We start from the raw sequence: 13,474 nt of genomic DNA on the forward strand, positions 1-13,474 counted from the left end.
CATTAATCAATCAGCTAATCAACCAATGGATAGAAAATACAGATTTCTCACGGGCAGCGGAGGCTCCATGTCTTCACAGGAGGGATTTGGAGGAGGCAATCTGGTTGGAAGGGAGGCCTTCAAGACAGGTCTTAAAACTGTCATGGCAGAGCAAGCACACAATTTTTGCTTTGTTGTGTTGATTTGGAGTGGCTTTGGAGGTGCTGATAGAGATAATGGAGAAAGACAATAAAGCCCTTCAAACCACTTTTTGGTACCATGATTAGACAGAAGCTTCTGGAGAAATGCTCCCAGAGGCAGAAAGAGCTGACATGGAAACGTACTTAATTTGGTTCCTTTAACCAACCCTATATGAGTCAGCAGCAAGTAGAAAAGATGAACCAGTAGTCAGCAGCAACAGTATAACAGAGGGGACACAAAAGGAGTGAGCTGTCCCTTGCTCCCTGACTCAGTTGTAATAGGCAATTAAGCTTTCTTTGGTAAAGGAGTTAAAGGTTCTGGCTATGGCAGCAGAACAACTGACTACAGCTTGTTGACCCTTGAAGAAAAGGACTTTTGACCTAAAAGTTGAAAGGGCTATCAATCATAATAAGGCTAGCTATAATCATGGAGTGCTAAGGACTATTTAGTCTTACTTATTGCTATCAAGTAGGCGCTATTATTAACTCCACAATATGCTTGAGGAAATTGAGGTTTATATATGTTCCATCACTTGCCCAGAGCCACACAAGGAAACAGCATGAAGCCGGGATTCAACCCTGGGACCCTGGGCCCGTCTGGCTCTTGAACTGCTCTGTGTGACTGCTCGCTTCTGGACGGCCGCATCACAGAGGAGCAGTCTCCTTAGGGGATGGGACTTGAGGCCACATTGTGTGAGTGAGAGTTGAGGGCTGTCCTGGAGGATTTTGTTTTTCACATTTTGATATGTTCTCCAGGAGTATCTGTTTTATTTCTCTGTTCTTTTAATCACAAGATTGATCTTGAAAGGGACAGTGAAGGGGGAAAGCAAGCTAGTAGAAGCCTCAGTCAGCCATATCAGTGATGGAATACAACTGTTTGAATAAGTGGTCCCCAAACTTTGAAGTGCAAAAAAGCTACCTGGGGCACATATTAAAAATGCAGATTTTTGTTTTCTTCTTTCAGAGATTCTGATTCAGTAGGCATGGGGCCTGGGAGTCTGCATTCTTTTTTTTTAAAAGATTTTATTTTTTCATTTCTCTCCCCAAAGCCCCCCAGTACATAGTTGTATATTCTACGTTATGAGTCCCTGGTTGTGGCATGTGGGACGCTGCCTCAGCATGGTTTGATGAGCAGTACCATGTCCACGCCCAGGATTCAAACCAACAAAACACTGGGCTGCCTGCAGTGGAGCACGCGAACTTAACCACTCGGCCACAGGGCCAGCCCCGGGAGTCTGCGCTCTTAATAAGATCCTCCAGGTGATCCTAATGCCTGTGAACTACACTATACGAGCTCCTCACAACATCACCACCTACTGGCAGTGTCCTCTAATTGCAGGCCAAGAGGAAGTTGCCAGGAGAGGTTAAACTACTTCCTAAAGCTGGACTGGCAATCCTGACCTCCAACATAATAATGTCTCAGCAGGACACTACTGAGTTGTCGTGGTGAGTATGATGGAATGTATCTCGTCTGACCTCAGGATTAGACAAGCCATTTGTGAGAATGATTTAGGATTATTAACTTCTTGCTTACGTTAAAAAAAAAAAAACAATTAAAGTGCTCAAAGATAAATAGATTTCCCTTTGCTTCCTAGCTCAGAATACAGATACAAATTAAAAGTTTTCTACATATCTAGAGATGGCTTCGCTTTGTTTGATAAGGACCAAGATGTGCTCAAGCGTTCTATCTCCACTGTATAAGGTTTGAATTAACTAAAGAGGTTTTCCAATCTGCTGGAAAGCACTATACCTCTTAAAACAAGAGAAGAACACTCCAAAGGCAGCACACCACCACACAAGAATTTCCAGAAAATAGTCTCTGGCCCCAGAGGACTTTCCGGTTTTTAATTTGAAGTTTGTGTTACAGTGAAAACCTTCCTACCAGGTAGGATGAACATGTCGGTCGCCTGTTGACTGACCTGATCATTTATTTATCTTTACTGTCTGAATGAGAAATGTCACTGGCTTAGCAGTGCAGTCCCTTGGCAAGGAGCTGACCAGGGCCCAAGGGAACGTTGACAGCAGCTGTTATTACTAATTTAGCTCCGTGCCCTGCATTATATTTAAAGATCACCACCACTCAGCAGAGTGCTGTGGTATTATGAAATGCTCAGATGGGAGGGGAGGCACTCCCAGGGCCTCAACGACAGTCGGAGCTTTCAGTCATATTGTGTTACAAGGATACAAGAAGCGGCTCCAGCATTTGAAAGTAGGATGCAGCATAATTACACACGATTAACTAAGGCCTCCTTGGGCAGCAGCCCAATCTGAGACTTTATCTGATAGGCCTGCAGAGCAGGAGAGAGAAGGAGGGAGAGACCTTATTTTAGCTGTGTTAGGGAAAAAATGTCCAAGGTTGTGGCTGACTGAAGAACATCATGACTAATGAGAAAGGAAAAGCAGTTCAGATAAAACAAAAACAGTTTTCTACTTCTGTCACTTGAACTGTTTATGTGAAGCAATCATTTTTTAACTATTTCAAACAATATTATTGGTCCACAGGATGTTGTTTCCCTCGTTGTGTCCTCTTAGAGAGCTGGAGAGAGTGTTAAAGGAAGAGCAGGGTAGGAACTGAATTGAGGCAAGCTCCTAGCAAGACAATTAGCAACTTGAAGGTGCGAGTCCACTTTTCTCTCCTCGTTCAGGGTGAGCATTAACTTTATAAAGAAATCAATACTTATATTTGTTATATATAATATAACTGGTTTTCTTGTATATTTACTTCAGCTTGGTTAAACTGCTTTGCATGACAACAGAAATGTTCTGTTAGGCTGGAGGAAAGCATTTCCTGAAAAGACAGAATACTGATCTTCCTATAACTTTGCGGATTTAGATTTTGTGTACAGAATGGCTTCTATAACTATGGTGGGATTATTTCAGAAGAAAATACATCTTTCAAGGGAAGAGTGAGGCTAGAATTATGAGTAAAGAATTATATAGGAATGAGAAAAAAATTACGTAGCCTCTTGGAGGCCAGTTGGAGTGCCAGTTGTGTGTAAAGGGCCGTGAGTACTCAGTGAACATACTTCGAGGCAGCAAGCACTGAAGGAATGAGTCCCATGAGAAGTTCAGGGAGAAATACAAGACACTGAGGGATCATTCTGAAAATCCAAGACATAAATAACTTTGCTGCACTGCATAAAGTTATAGCTGTTGTTCACTGGCATTTTTTTTTAACCAGATACACCAGCTTCATCCATGACGGGGCTACTGGAAGAGAGTCTTTGGTGTCAAACTAATCCCAGGCACTAAGTTCCATGTCTCCTATCCCCTTTTACCTTAAAGGACAGTGTTTTCTCCTTGCCTGATGGATCTTCAGACTCTGGTCTTCGGCTCTGGTCCTGTGTGTTTCTCCTCCCGCCCTTCCACCCTGAGCTGGAGGAAGACTCTTCAGTCATGAGGGACAGTCAACACCTACATTCTGTAGCCGCAGGATCCTGCACAGCTTGCCCTCTGGCCCATTCTCCACAGCTGAAAAGGTGCTGGATGAAATTATTTACGTATTAGGGCTTCCAGCTCCCGCCCTCCCTTCTGTCCTTCTTTTCTTCCTTCCTCCCTCCCTTCCTTCCTTCTGTTCCTTTTTTGAAGTAGGAAGGAACACTGTCTTTTTTTAAAGTTTAAATATTATAGGTCAAAATTTATTACAGCAACAAACTCTCTGGGTATGATTTTCTAGCCCAGCAGAAGGACCACTTTTTGAGGAAATGTTATTTGCATTGGATATTGCTTGAAATCAGTTCCAACACCAAGTTTCTGGTGGAACAAAAGAGGAGCTGTGCGGCAGAGGGCCCACTGGGCTGGGAGGCAGCAGACAGGGCAGTGCTTAGATCTCCTGTGGAGGACCGCTGTGTGAGCCTGGGACTGTCCCTCTACCCTCTGGGCCTGAGCCTCCTCCCTGTGACATGGGACAAGAGAGCTTTCGATGTAAAGGAACTCTGTACTCCCTCTCGTTCCTCAAAGCCTACTATTCTCTGTATTGGTTGAAATAGATTTAACTGGACTTCTGAATTTTCAAGTTTTTTCTTCCTTTGTTCCTTCTTTCCTTTCTTCCTCCCTCCCTCCCTTCTTTCATTCCTTCCTACCCTCCTTTTTCACTCTCTCCCTCCTTTTCTTTATTTTTCCTAGACATCTATCTTTACCTTATTTTGTTTCTCTATTTCTTAAAGTCCATTATTTTATACTCGGGAGACAGAGGATCAGAAGGGCTAAGTGATTTTCCTAAGGTTGCACAGTTAGTAGTTATGTAAGAACCTGAATGCGTCTTTAGGATTGGGTCTCTCTTTCTACTATGTTATGTGTCCATAGCTTCTCTCTTGCTTTGTCCTGGTGGTTCTTCTTATAGGTAATTTGAAGACCTCAAACCAAAAAAATTAAGTATGGTCAATCAGATTATACTTTTATTCCAGAACACAGGAAGGGGCAAGGTGGGGCTTGAACATTGGGAAGTGTGTAGTAACTCTTCACCGGAAAATGGGGGAGGATCAGGCTTGGGCAACCTAAGAGAATGCTGGAAATATTTGCTCCCATAAGACCCAGGAATGTGAGCGAGCTGTTTGACAGCTAGAATTTAATCAGTGTAGGCACTGGGAAATAGCAACCACCTCAACCAGGAAACCTGTATTCCAGTCTCTGCTCCAAACATTAGCTGGGTGACCAACAGCAGTGACTTCACCGACACCTCAGGGCCTGAGTGCAGTAGTGATCTGTTAAATATCAATAATGATAATAACAACAATAATATAGAATCTGCCTCAAGGCAGGGGCACTGATCTTTGAGGCTCCTCTGGGCTCTATGTTCTAAGATTTGATTTTGTAACTGAAAAGAAACCTTGGACAGATGATGTCAAAAACTGTGAAAACACCTGATGCACTATGTAACCCCAAAATTAACAAAACTCCTAGTTGGGACCGCTTTTTCATCATTCTGAGCTGAAAAATGAGAATATACCTTTGTACTTAAGAGATAATTTTTCTCCCTCCCCTTCTTGCTCTATATATCATTACATGGTATTTATAATTAGAACTGAATTAGAATAACTTAAAAAAATAACCCATTGTCCTGGTTCTTGCTTGCACAGGGTTCCACTGGCCTGCAAGGTCTCTCCAGGCGGTGGCTTGTGGGAGTCCTGGTTTATGCCCCTTGTCCTGCTCCATCTCCCTGCAGCTGGGCACTGCCACCTTCACCAGGCACTGCTCCCTCCTAGGTGGATGTTGCTGTGCTGTGAGGTGCTACAGCCCTGGCCCCAGAGCCACAGTGCCACTGTGCCTGCTGACAAAGTGGGGCAGACCCCTTTTTGGGATTACACACTTCTACAGGGCTTTTAAACGGAGCTGCGGGTGTCTCGACAGTGAGACAGTGTGCCTAATATTCCCTTATTGTTTCTAGTTCCCAAAAAGGGTTCTGACTTTGTGTGTTGAGAAAGGAGTTAGGAGGCTGGGCCATGAGATGGCAAAGCTGAATGAGAAACACCTCAATATACTGGGTTCCAGGCTGAGGCTTTGTTCCTGGGCCAAGCTTGTCATGCACCATGGATGACAACTTTCCCGGTCTCCTGGGACTGAGGAGTTTCCTAGCATGGGGACTTACAGTGCTAAAACTGGGTAGTCCCTGGAAAACTGGGACAATTGGTCACCCTAAAGCCTCCGTTAGCCCACATCCCCTCCCAAGAGGTTCCTGGGAGGTCCCGGCATTTAGCCTTCTATGAACCTGGGCAATACACATGGCTTAGATTCAAATTGGGACTGCTGCTCTCTATTTACATCGATTTTTGTGTAGAATAAATAAAATTTGAATTTCTTCATTTTTGCATATTCAAAGAGAACCACCCATGGTGGTGTACCTGGCACATCACCAAAAGAGGCAGCCCTCCTCACTTGGGATATCGGTCAGACGTCATGGAGGAGTGCTAAATTCAGCAACCCCAACAAATATTTGTTAAACATCTAGCAGAACCCTACGCAGACCTCAGCCCCCTTAGTACAAACCTGAACCCCTTCCTCCTAACAGAGCAGAAGGATTCTTTACTGTTTCTATGCCCTTTCCTTGAAAGTGCCCCCCACCCTCCAAGAGGGGATTTTCAGTTCTTTCATCACTATATCAAAATTTAACAATATTATTTTAAATAATACTATCTGGGAATTAGAACCAAACTGGCAGTGTACAGAGATCAATCAGTTTCTCAGTTTTATTTTTTCCCTTTAAACCGCGTGAAGGTAATTTAGCCTGCTTCTAATTGCAATCTATTTAATTACAATGCGTGCAGATGTAAAAGCAAGTACTAACACAGGTTGCAATTAAAGCATCATGTCAAAAAGCTGTTGAGGTGTCTGTGACTGTGGAATTGGAGGATGGAGGAAACCTCAGGTCCTTTAGCTCATTTTCCTATTGTGGGGACTTCACGCCACATTTATGTAATGCTTTGTGTACATCTTCTGTGATGATCACACACAAAAAGGTAGAAAGGATTGACACTATTTATTCTTTAGCCACCAGCTGCCAGGCCTGATCCGGGAAGATGACATAGATGATTTCATTTAACTTGCTCAGCTGACCTACAAGGGCAGTATTTTACTCCTATTTGTGGGTGAGTTGACGGCGCTTGAAGAAATGAAATGATTTTTCCCAAGTTGTCACAGCTTGTAGGTGGTGCAGGGATGAGCTGAACCAGATCTGCTTGGTGTGGATGCCTGCACTCTTGCCACCCTAGAACATCAGCCGGTCTTCTCTCATGGGGAAAGAACCTGAGACTCACAAAGTGACTTGGCCAAGGCTCGATTACGGAATGTGAGACCTGGAAAAGCCGTTAGAGGGTATGAAGCTCAACTTGCTCATTTTATGAGGGAGGAAATTGAGGTTCTGAGAAGCTGGGTTGAGCTGGAGGCCTGCTGACTGGGGGCTGTGAAGCCAGTACCCTGCCATCCCTCTTGGCCTTGGTTCTAGTGTATAAGCTCAGACAACTGCCCCTTCACTTTCCTGGGCTGCTCCTCTTTCAGAATCCACCTCTGGGTGATTAATTGTGCTGGGCAGGCTGATGCCTGAAGCCTCTGTTTCCTCTAGGGAAGGTAGATGACTAAGCGATGGAGTTATGGTCTCTCTCTGTAAGAACACTCCTATTCTGGTGTTTAGGAATTTGCCTCCAAAATCTAGGCAAAACGTGGCTATTCCCTAGCATGGGGAGAGCTGCGATGGCTTTGAAAGCCATGGATGCATACACTCTGAGGAGAAACATCAGGCTGCATTAGCAGAGAGTTATGAGATGTTTTGCGAAACTGGATGTAATTCCAGTGTTGGGAGAGTGAAGTTTTTTTCGTGAATATTACTTCGTTTGTTGATTCTCATCAAACTTTAGCTCACATAAGAACCTGGAGGGCCTGTTACTACTCAATCGCTTGTCTCTGGCCCCAGGGGTTCTGATCCAGGAGGTCTGGGTGCAGCCTGACGATTCCCACTTCTCAGTGAAACCCCTGGGTGATGCTGAGGCACTAGGCTCTGTCGCTGACCACACCTCAGGAGCACTGCGTTAATACGCTTACTGAAGGCCATCTGGGCCTCTGCAGGACAGCCGCCTCAGGACCCGACAAGCCTGAATAGGGGAAGGTGGCCACGCTTCTTTAAGCTTTTCAGTTTTCAGTAAAACATAATTTATGAAGAAAGAACTAGGGATGTCTACCACTTAGTCCATCTGTTGACAATTTATTTTCCATTGTAAAAAAATGTAGATTCTACAATTTATTATGCATAAATTTGGTGATATGATGGGTGAAATCCAGTCTTCTGAAATATGACAATTGCACAATAGAGTAATACTTAACAATATCATTTTCCTACACAGTGGATGCTGCTGTTATTTATCCCAAAACTGCTGTCTACGGTGTTTCCATTGTTTTTTGTAGCGTCCAGGGTCCGTCATCCCAGGTTCATTTATAAACTCGACTCCTTACTAACGGCCCCAGTCTCTCTGGTCTCCCTCTCCCTTAGTTTGAGGAACACTAAAAGTTACAGGCAGGATTATGTTTACACGGATGCATTCCCTTTTCCAGTGGCTTTTCAATGATAAGGTGTGTGATCCTGGCCGCAAAACTAAGAAAACTCTCATTAAAGAACTGCTATTTGATCAAAGGAACCAAAGGCTCAAGTGAGGAATCACCTTTTAAACGGCAGCTTCTCCTTGATGTAATTTGCGGGAGCGCTGCCAAGCATTTAGGGCACAGAAACCAGCGAGCAGAGGCAGCAGCGTGCTGTTTTCCCTACAACTCCGGAGATAATTGTCCATGCTGATCTGTGATTTATTTCTTTCACTGAAAACTTCAAGGGAAGGAATGCATTCAGTGAAACAGAAAAGGGAGAATCCAAAACACGTATTTTTAATTACTCCAATAAAATGCAACTGCATAAAAAGGCCTCTTGACAGCTTTCGTGGTTAAATTTCATAAACAAATTGGTAAATTTTAGGACGTTTATTTGCGAAATTTACCATCAGAGAGCACACTTCTTTGAGAACTGAGTAGGTCTGATTTTCAAGCAGAAAATCACATGGTGCTTCCTTTGGAGTGGGTGAAGGCACGTGCAGAAAGCCGTGAGGAGGGCCGTGTCGTGTCCTTATCTCTGTTTGCGCCATCCAGTCTCCTGCGCCCGGGCAGAGCCCCCAACCCCCTTCTCCTGTTCTCTTGAATTATTCCACTCAGTTTCTAGTTGCACTTTTCTCACCCCAAGAGAAAAAACCCCGAGGAATGAACGCTTCGTCTTTTATAGTCCGCTATTTTGGGAGGTATTTGAGGCTGTCTTTGAACCTTATTTCATTTAAATTGTTTTTTCATTCTAATGCTGTTCTCTACCTAATTTTGGTCACTTCTTTGCAATGCCCTTTCACAGAACAAAAACAGAAATAGGTGCTAGTGTCACTGAGTGGAAGTTTGCTTCCCAAATGCCCTAATTGTCCTTAATCCAATTCTCTTATATCAGAGAACTATAGCTGCCAGCGCCGTTGAGAAAGAATATTTTCCTTGCTTCTGACAGATTCTTCCCCTAGTGCCTTGATCCCAAGCCCTCCAATTATGGTTGAGTGTCCTGGAGTCATAATGCCTGAACATAAATGGTCCTTAAGCATCTAGGTTTTTTTCTGGCAGTTCACTATTTTGTCTTCTTCTTTCTTATTGACAGTTATGTAAAAATACTTTCAAGTTTGTCACGGCTATAACAAAGGGCATTGAATGGAAGAATCGCTCTCCTTTGAACCCTTCTTCAATGCTGAAGTTTAAAATTTTTTCTTTATGTATGTCATGTTTTCCTGTTTCTGTTTTATGTATTCAGAAGACACTGACAAGAAGGAGACTGTTGGATCAAAGGGCATTAATGTTTTTCTAGCTCTTGAAACAATTTGAGTATAGTTTCACCATGATGATACCAGAATTTGGTGTTACTTTTATTGAATTTGTTTTGCAATCTTAATAGATAGATAATGGTGCCTATTATTTTTAAATTTTCATTTCTTTCATAACTAGTAAGATTTTTTAATACGTTTATTTGCCATTTGTGTCTGTCATTAAAAAAATACCACTTTATGTTGGTAAATATTAGTTCGGTGAATACTGAGTTTGTTGGGCACATTCTTGCCCTTGGCGGGATAGGAGGGAGGGAGAGAGGAAGGAAAGAAGGGACCAGTGAGAACTCATGTTCTAACAACAGTCATTGGCAGTGCTTGACCTTGCTCAAATATGGGCCCATCTTACAAAACCTGTCCCAATTTAAAATTAGATGACTATAGGGGACAGTCCAAATATACAGGCTTTAGGAACCAAAGCCTTCTGTTTAACTATTCCTTGCTTCTTTGTTATGAATGTGTTTAGTGTTACCATATGCTCTTCTCCCTTTGAGATGGGCATTTTGCCATGTGTATAACGCTTTGAGACTATTAATTACTCTGTATGAAATAAGTTATTATTACTTTGAGTCTCTCCTCTGATGATTCCAGTTCTCCAGGAGAAGTGGGTTTTCTTTTTGTTAGTTTTTAAATATTCTGCTTCTTATTTTGAGACCTAGTTGCAGTGGCAGGACATGGAGCTCTGGTGAACTTTCATGATAACTCAGCTCTCTGGGGTCTGCATAATTTGGGGAAGACATTTGTCATTGGTGTCCTGGAGGACTCGAACGTACTACATGGCTTCTGCTTTGCTTGGGGACATTTAATATCGCCAACATATTTTTTATGGCTAATGCTAATGAGGACCCATAGACTCATAGAGATGAGCAGTCTATTTCTCTGCCTCTAAGTAGGACAGCCAGCAGGTGGGTTTGTTTAATCATTTGTTCAATCATTCATTAGTTCATGGATGAATCCAAATCATGTTTACTGAAAAACTGTAGTTCTAGGCACCCTGCTAAGAACTCTGATTCAGGATTATTTAGTGCAGGAAATGCAGCCATGCTTCCTCTGGGTCTCCTGCTGCTAATTCTGTGATGTCTGTTAAATACTCAACTCTTTCTAGTGAACTAACTTGGGCTAATATTACTCTTCACCTCACCCTTCTTCCTCAGCACACCCAGCTGATAAGATCCTTGAGCAAAGAAAGGAGTTGGAGAAAGATATGTGACTTCACAATCTGAACGTGGAGAAAATGGAGGCCTCATTAGAAACAGGATCAGAACAGGGAAGTGCAAGAAATTAATATTGGCCAAATACCAGGCCCTTTATACTGTTGTGAGGATTATAGAGAATGACAAATATGAAGCACCTGATGATCTGATTTGCATTTGTTGAGGGTCTGTGACTGCTAGGTTGATTGAACTGTAGGAGAATGAGAAAGGTTGAGAGAGGAGTCAGAGGCTGTTGGGAGTGTTCAGAGTGGGGTGGCAGCTTAGATCATACTGTGGAGATGAAGAGAGGTGGTCAGAGCCCAGATATATTCTGGAAGTGGAAATGGCTATGGCTGCTGAATGATTGGATGTGGAAGATGAGGCAAAGGGAAGAATCAAGGCTGACTTCTGGGTCCCGGCTTCAGCAAATAGCTGCTGCCATTTATTGAACCAGGAAGGACAGGACTGGAGAAGTATGCTGCTTGGGGAACAAATATGACTCGAGCTGTATGGGAAAAGGGGAAATTCTGGGCCCACCATTTTGAGAAATCTTGTCTATATCTTTCTCCTGACAAATAGGAGGAAATAAATTGACACACTTAAAAGTGCGTCATGTTCTGCAAACTCTCCTGGTTGAATAGATGGGTTAGATTCTCAAAATTTTCATCTCCTTTAAAAAGATATGATTCCATATTTCCAAAACCATCACAAAGGCAAAACTTTTCTAGCCCCTGGAACTCTCGAGTCAATTATTGTAATGACAAGAAGCAAGGGAACATTCATGGAACACTCACTCTGTGCCAATCATTGTTGGAAGAACTTTACATATGTTACCTCATTTAATCCTCGCTGTAACTAAATTAAGTAGGTTATCCTACTCTTCCTATTTTACAAATAGGAAAACTGAGATATTAGGAGGCTAAGCACTTGTCTAAAGTCATATGGATAGTAAATGGAAGAGTTAAGATTTGAACCCTGGCAATCTAGTTTCAGAATTGATGCTTTCAATTGCTGTATTACACAGCCCAAAAGAAAATATCATAAGATTTAAGATTGCTTTCTCATGTTGACTGCTCAGCTTTAATAAAAGCATCCTGAATTTCTTGTCTTTTAGGCACAAATTCATCTCTGTTTCTCTATGGTCTGATATTGATGGATGCACTTTGCATACTCCCTAGAGAGAGAAAGATGGTAAACAAATTAGGAAGGTATCCTATTTTTTTTGGGATGTTTGCATGGTTGGGTGGGTATGTGTATCCATATGACACACAAAACACACATGATCACTCACATAGGCATCTAAAACTATGGAATCTTGATGTTGTAAGGGAGCTCAGAGATCATCTTTTTATAGGGAACAGCTTCTGAGGGTGAGGTGACTCCACACAACCTGGTTAGTAGCAGAAGTAGCACTGGAACTGAGTTTTGCAATCCACAGGCCACCTGTAATTTTCTCTTTCTCTCTTGTGTATACTGTGTCACCTCTATGTCCCTCCAAAGGATACTTTCTTCATGATAATTCTGTGTGAGAAGTTTGGAGAAGAAGCAATGACTGTCTATAGTCCTTCATCTAAAAATAAGCAAATATCCTCCAGAGTTAGCAATGGAGATTGTAGAGGGACTCTGAGAAACCCGAACTTTTATGTCCTATGATTTGTTATCTTCCTAAAGGTCTTCAGTTAATTATTTCTGCCACTATCTCCAGGTGGCACTGTTTCCCCATTAACACAGCTCTGAGTAAGAAAACACTATACTTTTCTAGTAATACCTCACAGCACAATGGAGGTCAGGCTGAAGATTTTATGAAGATCTTCACTCAAAGGTAGGAGAATAACTAAAAGTGTCTGTAGCTCACAGACCCAATCTACCCTGGTTGGCGTCCTGTGGCCACAACTGTACAAAGGGCTCCAGAACCTGGGAGTTGCTAAACCAGAGAAGCAGAGGTGGTGGATTATGTCCCTCTGGGGAGAGAAGTAGGGACAATATGCTTAGGTTGAAGGGCTCCAGAGGAATCATATACAGAGAGTGGGATATTTGGGAACTAAAGGGCAATAAGGCAAATTCATTTCAAGTCCTAAACCTCACAGAGTTAAAGAAAGAACAAGAGGATAGATGACTAAGTGGAAACATCTTGCAAGAGAAACAAGAAATGGCCAGGATCCAGAAGATGTGGCTATAAAGATGTGGAAGAAGGGAAAAATCTTGGAGATAGAGAAGAAAGCTGGAATTTGGTGAAAATCTGGCTGTGCAGAGTAAATAGATGTGAACAACTAAGTTTGACTTCTAATTTTGAGTCTTTCTCTAAATTGAGAGAAGGAAATGGAAGATGGACAGGTGAACGTCCCTTAGCAATGGGAGAGTTCTTTTGGTAAAGAGTTCCCCAGGAAGAGTTGTTAAAATTGTGTCCTGAGAATCAGGAGAACTGAGGGGACCTCGGGCAGGAGAACATATTGACTACTGATGTGATTTTCAGCAAGAAGGAAAGGAGAAACACTAATAAGGAAAAACAGTTCTTAGATTCTATCGCTGCACACGTCAAGCCTTATCCTCACCTCTCCAACATTACCTATAAAGTGATGCACAGTCTTTCCTTCAAGCTCTGCTTCTTGGGATGTGTTTACACATAACATGAAAAAAATACTGGTATGTATCCAGCTTTTTGTTTCTATTTTTCAAGCAGGAAATGATTCTTTTTACCAAAAGGGACTTTTGATAAACATCC

Source organism: Equus quagga, chromosome 7, assembly GCF_021613505.1.
Source record: "Equus quagga isolate Etosha38 chromosome 7, UCLA_HA_Equagga_1.0, whole genome shotgun sequence".
Lineage (NCBI taxonomy): Eukaryota > Metazoa > Chordata > Mammalia > Perissodactyla > Equidae > Equus > Equus quagga.